The sequence below is a fragment of the Calliphora vicina genome, chromosome 1 (genome assembly GCF_958450345.1).
Source record: "Calliphora vicina chromosome 1, idCalVici1.1, whole genome shotgun sequence".
In the NCBI taxonomy this organism is placed as follows: Eukaryota; Metazoa; Arthropoda; class Insecta; order Diptera; family Calliphoridae; genus Calliphora; species Calliphora vicina.
Genome location: NC_088780.1, coordinates 118,211,271 through 118,230,640, shown reverse-complemented (window position 1 = coordinate 118,230,640; position 19,370 = coordinate 118,211,271). Strand labels below are relative to the sequence as shown.

Below are 19,370 nucleotides of genomic sequence, written 5' to 3'. Positions count from 1 at the left end.
AAGTTGAGTTGTCGGAGGATGATTTGTTTACAAGCAATCGGTTATTGGACTGTCGTCTATCAGATGTATTTTTACTGTACACGTTAAAATAACTAGTTAGTAGCTGATCAAGTGGCCAGTTTGTTAGCTGGTAAGGTAACTGACTCTATGTAACCGAATTTTGAATACAATTATTTGACTACTTTGGTCCAGCTATCAGACAGTATCATTGTAATCCAATAGGGTAAATTGACACCCTGCTTAGGACATATGCAGCGTTGCCACTCATAAAATATTTTTCCTACCAAATTTCTAATTAAAAACTACCAAAGCCTACTAAATTGACAATATTTGAGAAATGCTATATGAATTCGTTTCAAAATTAATAGTTAACTTAAAATTATATTATTGCTGCTATAAAATTATCCAGAGGAAGAATGATATTGAAGCAGAGTTTAACACATATTATTAGAAAATAAAAGTTTTGAGAGCCCTTTGCCATTTTTTGAACTCAACACTACTAAATAAATACACATTTACCTGACTAAACTAAATATTTTAGAAAATGCTATCTTCATATTTTGCAAATATGTAGTTTTATTATTTTGGCTTAACATAAGTAGGTTTTTCGTTATTCTTTTAATTATTTTGTTCTTAAAAATACTTCTGTATTCAGAAATATCGTAGCCTACCAAAATACGACAAATATCGGAACAAACCAACCAAACTACCAAAAGTCAATTTGTTGACTTCAAACTACCAATTTTGGTCCAATTGGACCAAAGCGGCAACGCTGCTCACATGGAATTCTTAATAACTTATTGAGAGCAGTACGAACAAGAACTCTGTGTTTTAGTGGTTAGAGCATTTGACTAGAAAACGGGACTCTAAAGAGTTCAACCCCGCTCTCTGAAAATGTATTTTTTTCTTTTTTTTCTCAAATGCTGGAGTATTCATACTATTGAATTTAATAGTAAAGTGTTATGCAGGGTGTGCCAATCGGCCACCTGCAATGACATCCCCGTGTTAAATTCACCAGTCAATAACTTTGCGAGTGGGTTGAAAATTCACTAGTGCTAGTTTTCAGTAGCTAACTAATTTGACGTAGTGGAACTAGTTCAATGAACTGCAGGGTATGTACATTAGACATGCCCTTAAAAAAATAGATTTGCTTTGGATGGGTCTTATTTTGTTCATTAATCGCTAAAACTAACTACTGCAAAATTTAAGTGCAATCGGATATCTAGAACATGTGCCGGAAATCGATTGAAAGTTGTAAAATTCGGTAAATAATGGTACTTTTTTCGATATCTTAAAAAAATTCCCTATTTAAATACTGTTTTTTAAACATTTGCAATAAACCTAAGCTTCTAGACAAAATTATCTTTCTAATAAGGTATAAAATAATAACTTAGAATGAAAAATAACAAAGTTATTCGAGTTTTATCTGACCAAACATTGGGCAAAAAGTACTAGTTTACGCATATTTTACACGCATTTCTGTTGTTGTCATAGTTGTTTACATAACTTTTGCATGCAAAACAGTGAGTAAATAATACAAAAATTTCGTTTTTCTTGTATATATGATGTAGGGAAATGCTAATAACTTGGTTATTTTTAACTCGATGTTGATGTTTTATATCTTGTTAGAAAGATAATTTTGTCTAGAAGCTTAGGTTTATTGGTAATATTTAAAAAATAGTATCTAAATAGGGAATTTTTTTAAGATATCAAAAAATGTAGCATTATTTAAACAATTTTACAACATTCAATCGATTTCCGGCACGTGTTCTAGTTATGCGATTGCACTTATATATTGCATAATAATAAGACCCATCCAAAGCAAATCTATTTTTTAAAGGCATGTCTAATGTATATATAAAATATACATGCATACACATATTCATACAATATATATGAAGAGTTTTATTGTCCTTTTTTAACTGGTTTAATAGGTTTTTCTGCATGTTTTTGTTAAAACTTTTTTTTTTGCTTTTGCTGCCATATTATGTAGTTAGTACAATGTTCTAAATACATACAAAGAAAATTTTTTGTTTGTAAAATGTATTTTTTTTTTGAGAATGGAATTAGGAGAATATTTTTTATTTATGTATGCTTGCAAAATAAAGGTAGACCTAGCTGAATTTAGTGTGTGTACGTGGAATTGTTTAAATTAAGACGTTTGCTTTATTCGTAGTTCATATAAACTGTTTTTATATTTAGTCTTTAATTTTGAAAACCTTTCATGTTTAAGGATTGATTTTTTTTCTTTTAGATTTTAATGAAGGGTTTAACGATTTCCTGTACATATTTGTTTTGGTTTGAAATTCAATATTTTATTACTTATTGTAGGTTTTATAGGAGATGGTTCATCACCAGAATGCTCATTACGATATCAGCCCTCTTGACATGTTCCCACTTATTTAACAGTTTCGATTTATTGAGTTTACTGGTATACTTAAATAATTTTATAGGCATCAAAATCTTTATGAGATTCAAAATAAGTTAACTGAAAACCTAATTCATGAGAATGTATTTCCATGTATTTTGTTATTGTATAAAGCGTTACGGTTGAAAAATTTCAGAAAGTTGAACAAAAAGGGATTTCTTAAAAATAAATCGCACAAATTGGGGATTTTGACATTAAAAAGCGGCAACACTTTTAAAAAGAAAGAAAATAAACAAAGCACAAATAAAAACCATATTTTATGTTTGAAATGTTGTATTTTTTAACATTATTTTTCAAATGTTTATAATAAAAAGAGATTTAACAAAAACTAATAACAAAAAGTTAAACAAAAATATTTATTTTGTTACGAATTATTATTAAAACAAACAACAATTCATTCGAAAAAATAAATAACAAACTAAAAACAAATTAAAAAAACAAATTAAATAAAAACAAAAAAAAATCATTAATTTAAAAAAAAATATGACACCTACATATGTATATTTCAAAATATCTACGTTACGGTATGACAATAATAAGTAGAGTCTTTGCAATACTTTTATAATAAACATTAAAACTAAAAACAGTTCATTTAAATGTATGTAAATGTATTTTACATTTAAATTTTAGCTATTATATTTTATCAAAATATTTAGTTTTTCAGGTACAAAATAAAAGTTTTGGTATTTCAGTAAGATTTAGTTGTCATATCTTAATATCTTTTACTATCGTTATTTTTGGAATTGTGATATACATATTTAATTTTGATTTACTGCACATATACTTCTTGATAAGCTCATCAATTGGCATCTAGTCTTCCAAGTCTGCATTTAACAAATTTTGTGCTAAAAGCATGGACGCATATGTGCCCATTTTTAGCATATTTCATTAAATTTAATCTTTCAGCTGACGCACTATTGTGTGGAAAAGTAAATACATACGTAGCAAATGTACATATCGCACTTGATCAACAAGAAGGTATTAACTCAAAATTTTTAAAATTTCACTTTTTGCAAGAAATCAACTAACAAATATCAACAATATCAATATCTATCTACTGTAAAAAATGTCGACGTATTCCGATTACTCTTTCATCTCGAAAACCACATATGAGACCATTTTCGTGATAATGTAGTGACTACTTTCATATCAACAAAAAGGTATTATTTTGAGTTAATACAAAAGTTGATAATAGAAATGCATTGTATATTTTCATAAAAACGGTATTATTTTGATTTGAGCCTTTATTCAAGTAAAAAATAATCAAATTGTTTTATTTAAATTTGGTTGTATTTTGAGTTGATACTGTTTTGTTGATAAAATTTGTTTTTCTTTATGATTTTAATTCGAAATGTGTCTTTTTTAGAAAAAATTTTTTTCAGAAAAATAGTATTAGCTCAAAAAATAAATTTTTTTTGCAATAACTGAAAAAAATTTAAGAGAAAAACAATGTAAATATATTTTCAAATGGAATTAGTTTACTATGATGTATTCGGATTTTTAAATTCTCTTAAAATGTAACCACACACAGTTTTTAACCTCTACTGAAAATTTTAAAATTTTGAGTTAATACCCTCTTGTTGATCAAGTACGATATAAAATTAATTTAAAAAAAAAATATATTTTAAATTTCCGTTTCGGTGCCAAAAAGAATCCAATTTACCCCAAGTAACACGAAGTCTGGTTATGTGTTAACTAATAGTTATGACAGTTTTCATACAAAAATAATTTTAACCTACAGTATAACTGTTATTTAACGCATAACCAGGCTTCGTGTTAAGGGGGGTTAGAAATTTGAAATATATCCTCATATGTTTTATCATTAATTTATTTTCTTTGCAGAGCTTCTAATAAAAATTGAATATATTGGTTTTTATTTCAATAATACAAGTTATTTAAAGCTTTTCAGAACATATCTCCGTTTCTGCCTCATGTCCAATATATATATTTAATATTACTTTAACGTGTAAAATGTCCAAATATTTTCAAAGTTTTTTAAAATTTATAAGAAAATATATTTTGTTTAAATTTTTATAGTGTATTAGTGAACATACCAAAAAGGGGATAATGGGTCAAAAATCTGAAAAGTTTGCAGATTTAGTTCATTTTAGGAAAGGTACACAAAAAGTGGCGCGGTAGTTGAAAAAGGGTCAAATTGTGATTTTAGTCGCACAATGGCAACGCTGCAGCGCTGTACTATGTGTGAAAAGAGAGTAATTTCGTTACTTCTGTGTTTATGTGTTTATTCTATGATTTAAATTTGTCTCAATTAACATTTAAATTAATTTAATTACAAATTTAACAGAATTTAATGAATAAAATCAATTGAATGTCAAACTTACCTTAATTAATTGACTGTTTCTCGTTGCACGGTTGTTGTTGTTAACGCATGTATGTAACTAATCCGCCGTTTTATAATATGAACAACAACTGGGTAAAAAAATCATCCATTTAATTATGGCCACAAAACCCTGACCTTCTTTGAGTAGATATAAACAAAATTAAAACCTTCTGTATTGAATAAATTACCCCTTTAGAAAGAATAATGGCGAATGTATGCAAGTTTAACCGCAAAATTGTTGTGCACTGTAACAAGAGAGAGAGAGAGAGAAAAAATTAAACCATGAGTTAAAGTAGTAAAGAATAGCATGTAAAAGTTTAATAAAATAATAAATAAAAAAAAAAATAACAACGAAGAAAATAAATAATCAGTTTAAAGAACTATAAATAAAATGTATAAAATTAATGGGGAGATGAACAATAAAACAACAATAGAAAAACAGTAAATAAAATCTATACCTACAAAATTAATACACTCGTTCGTAATGGAATAATTGCGAGTAGAACACAAAGCAAAGTGGTTGCTGCTATTAACTAAACTTTAATAATTAAATCGTATTAGGGAAAAAAAACAACAACAGCAACAAAAACAACAAGTGCAGTTTATGATTGTGATAATCAAAACACCAATACAAATGTAGGTGGTACATTGATATTGATGTATGTGTATAATTAGTTTGAATTTTTTTTATAAGCTTAATTAAAATTATCAAATCAAATTTAATATTTTGATTCCATAGAAAATTGTATGACTGTTTGTTGTTTTTTTTTATAATCAGATTTTTGTAGTGTTGACAATAAATTGCATTTTTCCGGGTACATATTTTAAAAAGGAAGTTTGGAAATCTTTATGTACAAAACAGGGAATTTCATACTGTCTTCCTAGAATAAAAATAGTTTTTGTTTTATAACGATTTTTAAATTTTTTTACCATGCTTCACATTTACTCTAGGTAATTAGTATAAACAGCTGGCGGTCGGTTCTAGATCTATGAAACGGCGAAATGAAAAGAAAATTTAATATTTTCATAGAGTTTATGATTCGCGTTTAGGTTTAAAACTGCTACGCTTCGACATCCGCATTTGACTGTTACATTTTATTAACATAGATACAAATGTTTCACGGCTACAATGGAATGAAACACTTTTTCATTAAAATAATGGGAATCGCAATTTGTGTAATTGTGAAATGATAATATAAAAAGTTCTTATGAAAACGAAAATGCAAAGTTTTTTTTCATTTCACCGTTTCACAGAATCAGAATCGACCGTCTGGTGTCCTTATATTAGCCATTTATTGTTACTGCTCTTAAGTTTTCATAATTTGATTGTAACTATTTTAGCAGTAGTTTTCATTAATGTACATATTCATTTGTCTTTATATATTTTCAATCAATTTGACGCGAATGTGTCCTTTTTTAAAAAATAACTTCATTTTCTTTCTCCAATATTATTACTTTATTATTAAAACTGTTCTTAATTAAATATAATTAAAAATGCTGTATTTAGTAGCTTTTTTAAATATGTAGTTTTAATTGTTATGTGTTATAATAGTTGGCATCACTGTCAAATAAATATGTATGTATATAAACAAAGAGAGACACTACGCTGAAGCTTAAACCAGATCTGATGTTTATACAAGAGAACAAAGACCTGAAAATAAACTTTGGTTTAAAAAAGCTTTTAATGAAATAAGCGCAAAAAATACAAAACTGATACAGAAAAATGAGAGAAACAAGTGATAATTAAAGAAGAAAAACAATGCAAAAAATACGGATGACTAAACAAACGTCCCTCAAAAAAAGCAAAGTAAACAAATTAAAATAAAATCATCATGATTTGGAAACATTTGTTATAAAGAGTTTGCCAAAAAGTAACAACTCACATAACAGTTTTATTGACAATATCAATGTATTAGAAACAAAATTCGGACTTTATTAAAAATATCAACATTAAATATTTAAGTAAAACACTCCAAAAAGCCAAAACAAAAATTTGACACGCTTTTGATAATTGATGATGTATATGTATTCAAAAAAAAAAAACAATAAAAAATATTTGGTCTTCTGTATTTTCTCTAAAAAACACCCACAATTATTAATTTTAATCTCAACTTAGCAAAAGAAATGAAAAGATAGAAACCAAACAGAAAAACACAAACTTAATATTGACCAGAATATTAAAATGGGTCAAGAAGCTCTGGTATTAAACTAAATAAGAAGAAAATAAACACAAAAAGAAAAAAACAAATAAAACGTAAAAAGAGGTTAAACGCAATAACAACAGCAACAATCGATAACCCTTATATTAAAAGTTGTGTTTTTTCACATTTTTGTTTATTTTTTTTACGAAAAAAGTTCAAAACCATTTTTTAATAAAAATTTATTACCAGCAAACAACACAACACCTTTGCAGTTGTTAAGAGAAATTTGTTGGATTTTGTTTTCTTCTACGAAGAGGAAAAAACAAACGTAAAACCAACAACAGCATAAAATCTATAATTTACGCTTGCATGAATTTGGATTTAAATGGAAAGAATTTTTGGAATACATGCATGTATAGTTAGTTAGCGACCTCTGTTAAAGGGCCATAATTTATAATTTGTTTCGACTTAAGTAAACAGAAAACTTTTTTTTTAATATTACAATAATTTCGATTTATGAGGCTGGGAGGCTTTTTTGGGCTGCTCGGTTATAATATCATGTATACGTATACGTGTAGCATGTGGTATTGATGGATCGCGGTCCATATCACAAAATAGGCTAATTTTTTCGGTAATATCGGTAATTTAAAACTGGTGAAAACACAGAGAAAAAAGTTAACTCTTATTTTCAATTTGATCACAACTGAAGATTCATAAACATAATAGTTAACCAGAGAAATAAAAAAAATCAATGTTGTGTTTTTAGTATAAGTAATAAGTAAAAAATATAATTTAATTACCCCTACTAATGGTGTCAATACTTTCCACAAAAATATTTTTTAATATAGGATGTGTACCATAAGATTCAAATAATACAATCGAATTTAGAGATATTACTCGTAACCGACAAAATTTGTTTGGCGACAAATTCGATTGTGAGAAAGAATCTGTTTTCTCTGTGCACATAAGTCGAATTAGGAGATAGTAATCGTAACCGACAAAATTTGAAAGAATCAGTTTTCTCTGTGTACATAAGTCGAAATATTTTATTTTATTTCTTTTGTATGCTATTCATATACAAACATGCAAAATTTTAGAGTTCAACTCCTAACTGAGGAGGCTTATTCATATGCTGATTTATATTTATTTTGAAAGCTATTGCTAATGCTTAATAAAATAAATTGGGCTTTTCGCAAAGTTAATGTATATTTAGTGCCACTGTCGTAGCTAAGGTAATTTCATCAGATTTAAATTCTGAATCAGGTTAAAGCCACAAGCAGTGATAGCTGTACCATCTTCTTTCTGTAAGTCTTAATAAATTAAGAAATGTACCTAATGTAAAACGTCAACATTTAACTTGATGAACAATTTTCGAGGTTCGACTTTTAAGTTTACCACCTTGAACATTTAGACGTCGATTTTCATGATAAATTAAATCTTAGGCATTTTCTGTAATTTTGTTATAGATTGATTTTCTTACTTCGTTTATGGAAAACATTTTAATGTGTTAAGAGGGCATATTATTATTTTCAATGTGCTGAATATCTCGTGATTGTAACTTATTTAAACATAAAATATAACTTATTTAAACAATAAAATATAATCACAAATTGCATTAAACAATATGGGATATGTGCATATTCGTACATGCGAATTTATTTAAATTTTATCAGATTTAAAAACACAGAAAAAACATACATCTCCATTGCAAAATATGAACACCAGGGTTTATGGGTAGTTTTATTGGCTGTCGCTGGCATAATTATGAATAATCATTACAATTGCTAGAAAGAGAGCCATTGTATATCTTTCATCCCCAATTTTTTTTTTACATTTTAGTGTTAGCGACAAAATGTATTACAAGTATAAAACTCCACAATTAGGAAATTGGTTGAAATACCAAATACTTGTATTTGTATTTTATATTTCCATTCCATTCCATGTTATTTTATTGCATTACAAATCGAGATACTTTAAAATATCTCCAAGAAAATCCCCCAAACGAAAATTCTCTCCCGAATAGCCCAACTTTGGAGTCAAAACCCCAAGACTGAAACGAACACTTACAACGCATTTCAATTACATGTGTTGTATTTTGTGGTTCTTTTGATTTTATTTTTTTAATAAAACAAAAGATTTTTTTATAGAAATTATTTGCGGTTTCGTATACATATAAACTAGCAAATACAATAAATTTAAAAATAAAAAACGAAAACATTGAAGCTGAAATATGCATTTGACATAAAATTATCAAAAAATACAAATGTATCATATAAAATATTTAATTAGGTTGTAATGAAAGAAAAAAATATAGTAATTAAATTGCATTGTATTCTAAATTTTCTTAATATTTTCTGTTACAATAACAAACATTTAATAAAGGTAACCAATATTTAATTGTTATTGTAAAAAAGTTCAAAGTCTAACTAATTTACAGTACTTAAAATTATTTGAATATAACCATGTTGTTATTATGGTTCCAAGAATAATAAATTTAGTTAGTTGCACCAGTTCAGTTATTTTCAAAAATACAAACAGTTTGGTAGTGACAATTATTATTTTTACATTCAGTCTTAGTACTAAATATCAATGATTAAAACCCTAAAATAAACAAGTAAGAGAGTTATATTCTGTGCTGTGCCGAATCTTATATACCCTTCACTAAATTATACTTCAAAATAAAAATTTTAAATATTTTTAGATAAACAAAATTAATTTTTTTTGCAGTTTTTTATTTTTTTGTAAAAAAAAATTTGTTCGAATTGTTTTTTTAAAATTTTATAATTTTTTTTAAATTTAAAATTTTTTTTTTGTTTTTTAAATTTTTTTTAATATTTATCAAAAAAAACTTTTGGTGAAAAAAAAAATCGGATTAAAAAATATTTTTTCGATTTTGACCCATTGTAGGTCCAACTTTAGATATCCATATTGTCTATATTAATGACTTAGTAATCCAGATATAGGTCAAAAATCAAGGTTTCATCATATCTCAGCCATTTGTGGACCGATTTTGCTGATTTTAATTAGCAAACTTCTTGAGAATTATTGAAGATTAGGATCCCGAAGATATCTGGGGTATTCAGGAAATTGATTTCAACAGACAGACAGACGGACATGGCTTAATCGACTTCGCTATCTATAAGGATCCAGAATATATATACATTATAGGGTCGGAAATGAAAAATGTAGAAATTACAAACGGAATGACAAACTTATATATACCCTTCTCACGATGGTAAAGGGTATAAAAAGTACCAAACATACATTTAAGAAAATATTTATGTATAAATACAGTTATTTGATAAACATAAAGAATTTTAAGGAACAGTTTTTTATAAACCCTGAAATCATAATATTAATAGGCAAGTCGATTTCTTTAGACCCCTTTTACGCTCACATTATACATTGAATTTGGGCAAGAAATATACCATTTTAAAGGGATTTATTCACAGAAGTGCAGAATATATATTTTATTGAAATCGGTTCAGTTTTTTAGGAGTTATAAGCGTTTAAAGATGTTACTAACACATATGCAAACACGTGTACATTTGAATCTTAAGCAAAAATGTAAACAAAGCAATGCGTGTTTGTCCAATTTGTTGTTGTAAATAAATAAGAGAAACAATTAAACAGTATTGATTTCGCTCTGTTTTAAGTGAGAGTTGTTATAGAAAACAAAGAAGAAGACTTTAGTAATTTAAATTCGATATAATAAATATATTTTGAAAATTAGTTTTATAAACCTTTGACAAATTTAAAAAACTGTTTATGCATATGGGGGTAAATTTGTAATTGTAGATAAGTAAATAGTTATTTTATAATATGTGCAGAACTATAATTGTGACGATTTTCAACGGTTTGGGACGGATCGGAAAAAATGGTGAGTCGCCTCCCATACAAAGTAAATAGTTATTTCTAAATATTTTGTGAACTATAATTGCAAGATTCTTCAAACTTAGTCTAAATGGCTCTTTTATAAATTTGCATAGTTTCGCTGAAATTGTTCGGGATTGGAATAGTGGGCGTGGCACATCCTATATAAAGTATATAATTAATTTCGAATACCTGCAGAACTATAATTTTAAAAGTGTTTAAACTTTTAGCGAATTAATTTCTTATTACTGTGCGGAGTTTAGCTAAATATAGACGGAATTAGATTAGATGGCATAGCACTCAAAATGGGAGAGGTCGGAAAAGGATGTGAGTCACGTCCCATAGAAAGTAATAATTGCAAGGTTCTTCAAACTTGCCATTTTACAAGTATTACATTACACACATTTTACTCTCTTACCATTTTACACAGATTGGCTGAAAATGGTCGGGATTGCATTAGTGGTTGTGGCACAAAGTAAATAATTAATTTTGAATATCTGGAGAACTATAATTCTAAAAGAATTTAAACTCGGTATTAATCAATTTTTTACCATTATACGGAGGTTAGCTAAAAATGAATTTATTCCTGTTCCCTGTTCGAAGTTTAGCTAAGCATGATCGGCGTAGTAGGAATGACCCCTCCCTTATAAAGGAAAGTTAAAGTAAAGCTTGATATTTACATAAAAGGTTTCAAAATAGGTGGGATTAGAGCACTGGAGTGGTATGTCCCATACAAAATTAGTTAGTTATTTTCGAATATCAAGTGAACTGTAATTGAGAGATTCTCAAATTTTGTATGTGTTATTTTCGTATTTCCATGCATATTTTTTTAATTTTCCTAGGGTAGGGGTAGCGAAGTGCACCGGGTTATGCTAGTTTATGTTAAACTATGTTCTGGTTATTTACCTTACTTGACTGATTATTGTGTTAACAAACGTTTCTTTTCGTATTAATGATTAACGTTGTAATTTTCTGTATATTTTACATCACTTATTGTTTGACTGAATTATTTACAGATTTATTATTACCAATTTTGATGATTTTGAAGATTGTATTTATATATGGCATTTTGGTACTGTGGATCGTCATGTGTTGGCACAATGTTAGTCATTCAAGTAGATCGGTTGTTGTATATTGAGCATGAATATCTTTTTTCTTAAACATGAAGCATATTGCCCGAAAAGTAGATCCGACTCATGTATCCAATGTCTGTCAACCCTTCTTAACCCTTTGTCGACCGACGGTACTTATAAGTACCATAACAATAATAAGCTTACAAAATGGAAACAAAACCTATTTTAACCCTTTTTGCCCAAAAGTACTTTGAAGTACACTATCATCTTTGGAATAATACATTTTTTTAACCTATGGTCAAACTCTCTTCCGAGAATAACGGTGAATTATTTCATGTTCTCATTGTGGTGTTTAATTATGTTGTAATGTTAAAAAATACTGTTTCGTAAAATACCATAAAATAGACTTCTAATAGAAAATTTTATAGAAGTTACAAAACTAATCAATATATTAATAAAATTTAAACAAAATTCTATGAGTTTTTTTTATCTTTTGGCTGATGCTGACCCAACGGTACCAGGTCCCTTTCAAATCCTTGCAAGTCCCTTTCGTTTCCTTACAGGTCCCCCACAAAGTTACAAATTTGTAAATAAATTTCTAAAGTCCTTATTTTCAATATTTCATAAAAAAAATAAAACTTTTTCAACGTCTTGGTCCACAAGGGTCCACATATTAATTTTGTTGTGTTTTTAGTAAAATACTAGCTGAATCCGGTCCGCGTTGCTGGCCCTTACAATAATTCTGTTTTATATTACATCTCGATTTGAATATACAGTGTCGGACAAAAAAGCACCCGATACACTGAGGTGGTCATTTGATAAAGTTGTAGCAGATATCTATAAGTACAGTGGCAAGATATGCCATTAAAAAAAGAAACGGATGTATTTAAGGCAAATTGGATATTATATTTATGAATTCATCTTAAGGACAGGGGATATACGTTTCTTTTTTTTTATTTACTTGGGAGCAAACCACATACAAAACTGAATTTTCCAAATGTAAGCCAGCAATAGTCAACGATTGGCCTTATGCTTTGTCGTTGGAAATCTTTGGTAAGCGGTGATTGCTGCCTCAATTAAATTTGGTGAACATTTTTTGATGGTCAATCGTGTTCCGTTGCATAATTTTGGCGCGTTTATGTTGCGGATATTTTTTTGGATTTTTTTTAACTTTTGCAAAAGTTTGGCCACAATTACTGACCTTGAAATCATTAGCGGTATAGTGTAAAAATTTGATTTTACCACGCCGCTCCGCCCACATACCGAAAATCAAAAATCTGAAGATTCACTGAAAATTTGATAAAAATTGGTCCAGCCATATCTCCGGAACCACTATGCCGATTTCGTGCAAACTTCATATAAACCACCTACAGACCATCCCCAACGTACCCTGGTTGAAATCGGTCGACCCGTTTTCGCAGTTAGTGGTGACATCAAAATGTACACTTCTTTTTATATATAAGAAGAAGATTAAGTAAAAAATATATTTTAATTACCCCTACTAATGAAATATGTGTTAATATAGTTATGTGTACCATAACATTCAATTAATACAATCGAATTAAGAGATAAGCACTTGTAAATTTGTTTGGCGACAAATTCGATTGTGAGAAAGAATCTGTTTTCTCTGTGTAGAGAAGTCGTAATAGAATATTTTATTTATTTGTATGCTATTCATATCCAAACATGCGATTGCTTACATGTATTAAGGTCATGTAATAATTTCCCTAAAACCGCCATTGTGTTGAGTAAAATAAATTCCCATAAAGATATTCACAAGATTACCGCAATAAATTTAGAAGAATACAATTTAAAAAAAAAAACTCTATACGAAAACCGTCTTTGCTGTTTTCTCATGAACATGAAAATTATGATACTTTTACTTGCTGGCTGAGACGATGTTGGCGATGATGAAGCTGACTACTCCAAAAACTGTATAAATATTACTAGTACCTTTACTTTTTCCGGTATCCACAAGTATGCTTGCGCTGCATACGTAGATAGTCGTACCAAAATAAAAGTTATTCAAGTAATTTAACACTTTGCTACACTTCACTGTAATTTGAATAAATCTTGTGATTTGTGTGTGTGTGTCGTTTCTTTTTAGGTTACAAATTCAAAAAGCGGGTAATTTACCGTCTACATGATCTTTAACTTTTCAAATATCGTAAAATAGTATGTATGTATGTATTTGCAACTGGGCATCAAGCTAAACACAGTTTTGTTTTCTTTATACTAGTATTTGCATTTGTTTGTGTGTAGTTAAGTTCTTATTTAAATTCAATTGAGATGATTGGCATTTTAAATTTATTTTGTATTTCTTTGAAAAACTTAATTTTGCAATAAAACTTGCACAATAAACTATATTGTAGAGTAACACCGTTATTTTAATTAAAAAATTGCACTCGACCTACTAAATGTATATTGGAAAATATATGGAATAACTAGTTTGTTTTAAATGTTGAGATAGAAAACTAAAAATTTCAGTGTAAGCTAATTTGAGACTGCTAATTAAGAATATGAAGTCAAATTACAGGTAAATCGTCACACGTACCTGCCAGGTGAGTTCAAATGTATTGGACGAATTTTCTTAAAGGACATGTATCTCATAAATAAATTTTGAAAAATGAATATAATTAATTGCAATTAATACACAAATAGGTAAACTAATACTCAATTAATACTTGCACGTTTTTTTAGAATTTAAAATAATCACCCTTATTCTACTTGGCGTCGTCGACATCGTCGTCAATATTGAGTCAAAAAATGGTAGATGTTACGCCGATATCGATAACAATTGTTAACTTTTGACAGCGTTTTGTACTTTAACCCGACTTATAAAAGTATAAAATTCTGTCAAAAGTTACCAATTGTTATCGATTTCGGAGAAACACATACCATTTTTTTACTCAATATTGACGTCGATGTCGACGACGCCAAGTAGAATAAGGGTGAATGTAATTATCATTTTAAACTAGCACTGAATATTACTATGTCTAACACATACTTATAGAATGCTAACGAAGTTATGTAAATAACATAAATAACAAAACCCATGAAATTATATATGTTTAAATCACATATATATACAATCTAGTAAACACTATTTTGATAATGCTATGAACTGTAAAAATCTATCCATTTGCGTCAACACTACATGACTTTAAAAAGAAAAACCCAAATGTCCAATATACTGGACAAAATGTCTGAAAGGGTTAATTATTAAATTTTAAAAAAGAACCTTATCGCCACAGCTTTATCATTTAATAATGCATACTTTAAAATAGTCTGAAATTAAAAAAAAAAATTCATATTTTTATGTTCATATTATGAGTTCAAATCTGTTATCAAAAATTGCTTGCTAGTACATATTATTCAAATTTTTACATATTATTCAAGCATAATTTTTTTAAATTCATTTATGACAAAACCTGGAAATTTGTATACCCTTTTTCATTAGTGTTAAGGGCAAATATAAGTTTGTTATTTTTGCAATATTCATTTGCGACTCGTAAAGTATATTCATATATGCTGGATCCTTATAGATAGTCGATATGTAAATAAGTATAAGTAACCTCTGCTAGTTATGTTTTTTATTTTCAAACACAAAACAACCAATTGATAAATTTCAATAATTTGTTTAGTATTTACGTTAGGTACACATAAACAATTTTCAACATAAATGATAAATATGATTTAATTTTATTGAATTTAATGCACAACATTTTTATAAATATTTTCTTAAATATGAATTTTTCATATTTTTCATTTCAAACAAAATCTAAAACTCTTGAATAAAATAATAAAATTTCAATTTTTATGTTCTTGAAAAATGTTTGCAAATTACAATTATTATATACAAAACTAGAAAATGTGCTGTAAAATTATATGTACATACATATGTACCTACATATGTATGTTATTAAAATATAACAATGTAAAAAATGTACTTGTAAATAAAATTAAACGTTATGAAAGAACCAAGTAATAGCAAAAAAAAATAATTAATTACTAAAGTAACTAAATGCTAAAATATAAAAATTATAAAATAAAAATTTTAAATAAAAGGGTATAAGTTAAGAATAACAACAAAGAAAAATGAAAATTGAAAAAAATTTAATAAACAACAGTTAAACACTTGTTAACATAAAAACAAACAAAGCAATTACAAAAAAAAAACGAAAAATGCAACACAAAATATAATAAATGGAGGAAAAACAGCTAGTAAAACAAACACTGTGTAATTACAACAACAACAATATAAAAAAATTAAATACAGACAAGAGAAATTATTTTAACAAAAACAAAAATACGCGGGTTTTTAGAAAACAAAACAAACAATATAATACAGCAGTAACAACATTATGGCTAAATAAATAATCATATAAAAAACGAAAAAAAAAAATAAAATAAATATGAAAAAAACTAGTTTTTAACTAAAAACCCCAAAGCACTTACAACTAACAACATTTATTATGTTGACGACTTTAACGGGAGCTTAGAATATGAACAACAAAAGAAATTGAAATAAAACGAGATAAGACTTAAATACACGAGAGTAAATAAAATAAAAAGAGAGGGAGGGAGTCAAGAACTTATATACAAATTAAATAAATACAAAAACAATTTCTTAAATGCAAAACAAAATTTAATAAATATATGCAAATACTAAAACAAGTGCTACTTATAATAATAACAACAAAAAAATTAAAAATACATATGTATTGTATATAGAAATTACCGTATTCAAGTTTTAAACAGCAGGGATCAGATCTGATACTTGAAATTTTAGGGAATTTCTTTTGGTTTTGTATTTAAATTATAGTATATTTTCTGGTTTATTTAAATACTTGTTTTTTTTTATTTTAGCAAACAATGACTGTCATAAACAGCTTTTTTTTTGTTAATTTTTTTATTCAATTCAATATTTTTTTGTTTTTATATTTTAGTTTTTTGCACACTTAAACACACACACCACTAACTCACTCACAGACTTTAAAAAAGAAAAACCCAAAAGTTGTTTAGACACCCTCTTAAGCCGCCATTAAAATCATTTAACGTAGCGTAATTAAAAATGTTGAACACGTTTTTTGTATTTTATTATTATATATTTTTTTAAATAAAATTTTACCAAACTTTTTCTATTAAACACAAAAACTTTATTTTAATTTATTTCTTTTAAAACACTCACGCTTTAATCACTTTTATTTGTTGTTGTTAATTTAGTTTAAAGCTTATTTTTTGTGAGTTTCTTTTTACACAAAATATGTTTTTTTTTACTTATTACGAAAAAGTTGTTTTCCACAGTATAGTATTACCGTTCCTACGCACGACCACACGCTTTGACGTCTCATAGATAACTGAACTGAGTTTGAAAACCATGTGTTACAGCAACTCTGTCAAGTAGTGCCTTACTAGTAGCATGATACTGAAGCAATATTAACTAAAAAATTCCCATACACACAATACAACACCAAAATAAATTATACTTATAAGAAATTGTAATAGATTAAAGGAGTCTCTCTCTCGCTCAGAGGGCATATTTTAATAATGCTTTAGTAGAGCGCTAGTAGAGTGTTAGCAACGGTTTTTCTCTCACTTATTTAAAGATAAATACCGGCTTTTTTGTTTTAGTGTTTTTTTATAATAAACAAATTTTATATCATGATACAAGTTTTTAATTCTGTAATTTTGATATTTTTGGTTTTTTTAGTTAATAATTGGTTTGTTGTTTTCTTTCTGTTTACCAACTGCTGCTGTTCTGGCTTGATTTTTCAATATTATGTACTTGTAAAATTTTGGTTTCTCTATGTCGCTCGGAACAGGTAGACACGTGCTGTTTGTCTTTTGTTTACAAAGGTCATCGTCTGCAATCTTGTGTGTCAGTCATTGATATTAAATGCATGTTTTACAATTTATTTTTTGGAAAGGACCTTGAAAATTATGTCAACATATGTATTGTGCTGAACAAAAATAATTGTCAAGACAAATTATATAGTTTACAAGCAAATTTAAATAAATCCCTAACAGTATGCAAGTGTTTTTGTGGAATGAGGAAGTTAGTTTATTAACAACTGTGGGGTTGGCATTAAAAATATGTAATTATAATAAATATTTTCGTAGCGAATAATTTTTTTTTAAATCTAATAATTTTGTATAAATTTTCTGACCAAACAAACGATATAGCAAAGTAACAAACAATGAATTCGATGAACAATAAACACTCTGTGCATTTTTTATCCAATGCGTGAAAGTTTCATAGAAAAACTGCAGTTTACGGGATTTTCAAACTAATATATTTATTTGAGTTGATTTTGGGTTAAACGGTTTTTATCACTCGGTAAACCGGTTTTTAAAATTTGGGACTAAAATTAAATAATCTCATGTTTTTGTGCATTTTTTATATTAATTGTATGTACATTATTGGTCTGATTTGAAACCTAAACTGCTGCTTTATGATATAAACCACTTTAGATTAATATTTTTAAGAATTACAATGATTGTAAATAGTAGAGGACGATGAGTTTACTTGAAAACTTTTTCAGAATAAATTGCACATAATGGAACTATTAAAAATTAAATTCCGCATAATTTTAGAAGTTAAGCTAAATATTAATAATGATACATTATAAAATTAGTGATGATTTTACCAAACGTTGAGTTGAATTTGATGTACATATCTTCTTTCATTCAATATGAATTCATTAGTGTATTTTGTTCTTAAAACTTTATATTATTAATCATTTCGTTAGCTAAGTGTATAAAGTCATTTTCAGAAATATTACAGGAGAGACAAAAAACGTTCTAAAATCCATGGTTAGAAATATTTTTGAAATCTGATAATGGAGTTTTATTACTTACATATTTGGTATTATTTATAATGACAAATAATCACAGCTAAGAAGAAGTTCGTTTGCATCTTATAGGTCCTTTTTTGGGACTTATAACATTTTCTGTTTCTTATCAGACTATTTGTTTAAAACAGACACAAATTTCACTGATTCTGGTTTTCTGGGATTTATTAGTTTTACTGATTCAGTAAAATATTTGTTTTAACAAAATTGGAAAAATATGGAAAATGAGAGAAAAATTAAAGATATCTCATAAAAAACATAACTACTTATTTATGAAATATGTTTAACCAAATGAGAATTATATAAACTCTTCGTAAAAATACACATGCATACAAAATTAGCCAATGTGTGTAAAATGCATATCGCTGGCTTATCCCCTTGTTTACCAAGGCTTTAAATCGTTGAAGTTATTTACAAAATTTAACTTTGTGGAGGACCTGCAAGGAACCGAAAGGGACCTGGTATCGTTGGGTCAGCATCAGCCAAAAGATAAAAACTCATAGATTTTTGTTTAATTTTTTTAACTTTTATAACATTTACTATTACAAGTCTATTTTATGGTATTTTACGAAACAGTATTTTTTATCATTACAACATAAATAAATACGACAATGAGAACATGAAATAATTCACCGTTATTCTGGGTAAGCGAGTTTGCCA

General features: G+C 27.4%; 1 protein-coding gene across 2 annotated transcripts in view; it reads right to left on the bottom strand.

Annotated features, from left to right (window-relative positions):
- Positions 1 to 17,180, bottom strand: part of LOC135963674 (protein toll-like) — a 235,536-nt gene extending 218,356 nt beyond the window's left edge. The window contains exons 1-2 of one of the 2 annotated variants that reach the window (XM_065515621.1): positions 16,598 to 17,180; positions 4,771 to 5,014 (exon numbers count right to left, since the gene is read on the bottom strand). The gene's annotated coding sequence lies outside the window, so the exon portion shown is untranslated. The remainder of the gene's footprint in view (positions 1 to 4,770; positions 5,015 to 16,597) is intronic. The other variant, XM_065515620.1, reaches the window with a different exon arrangement.
- Between the last annotated feature and the right edge of the window lie 2,190 nt (positions 17,181 to 19,370).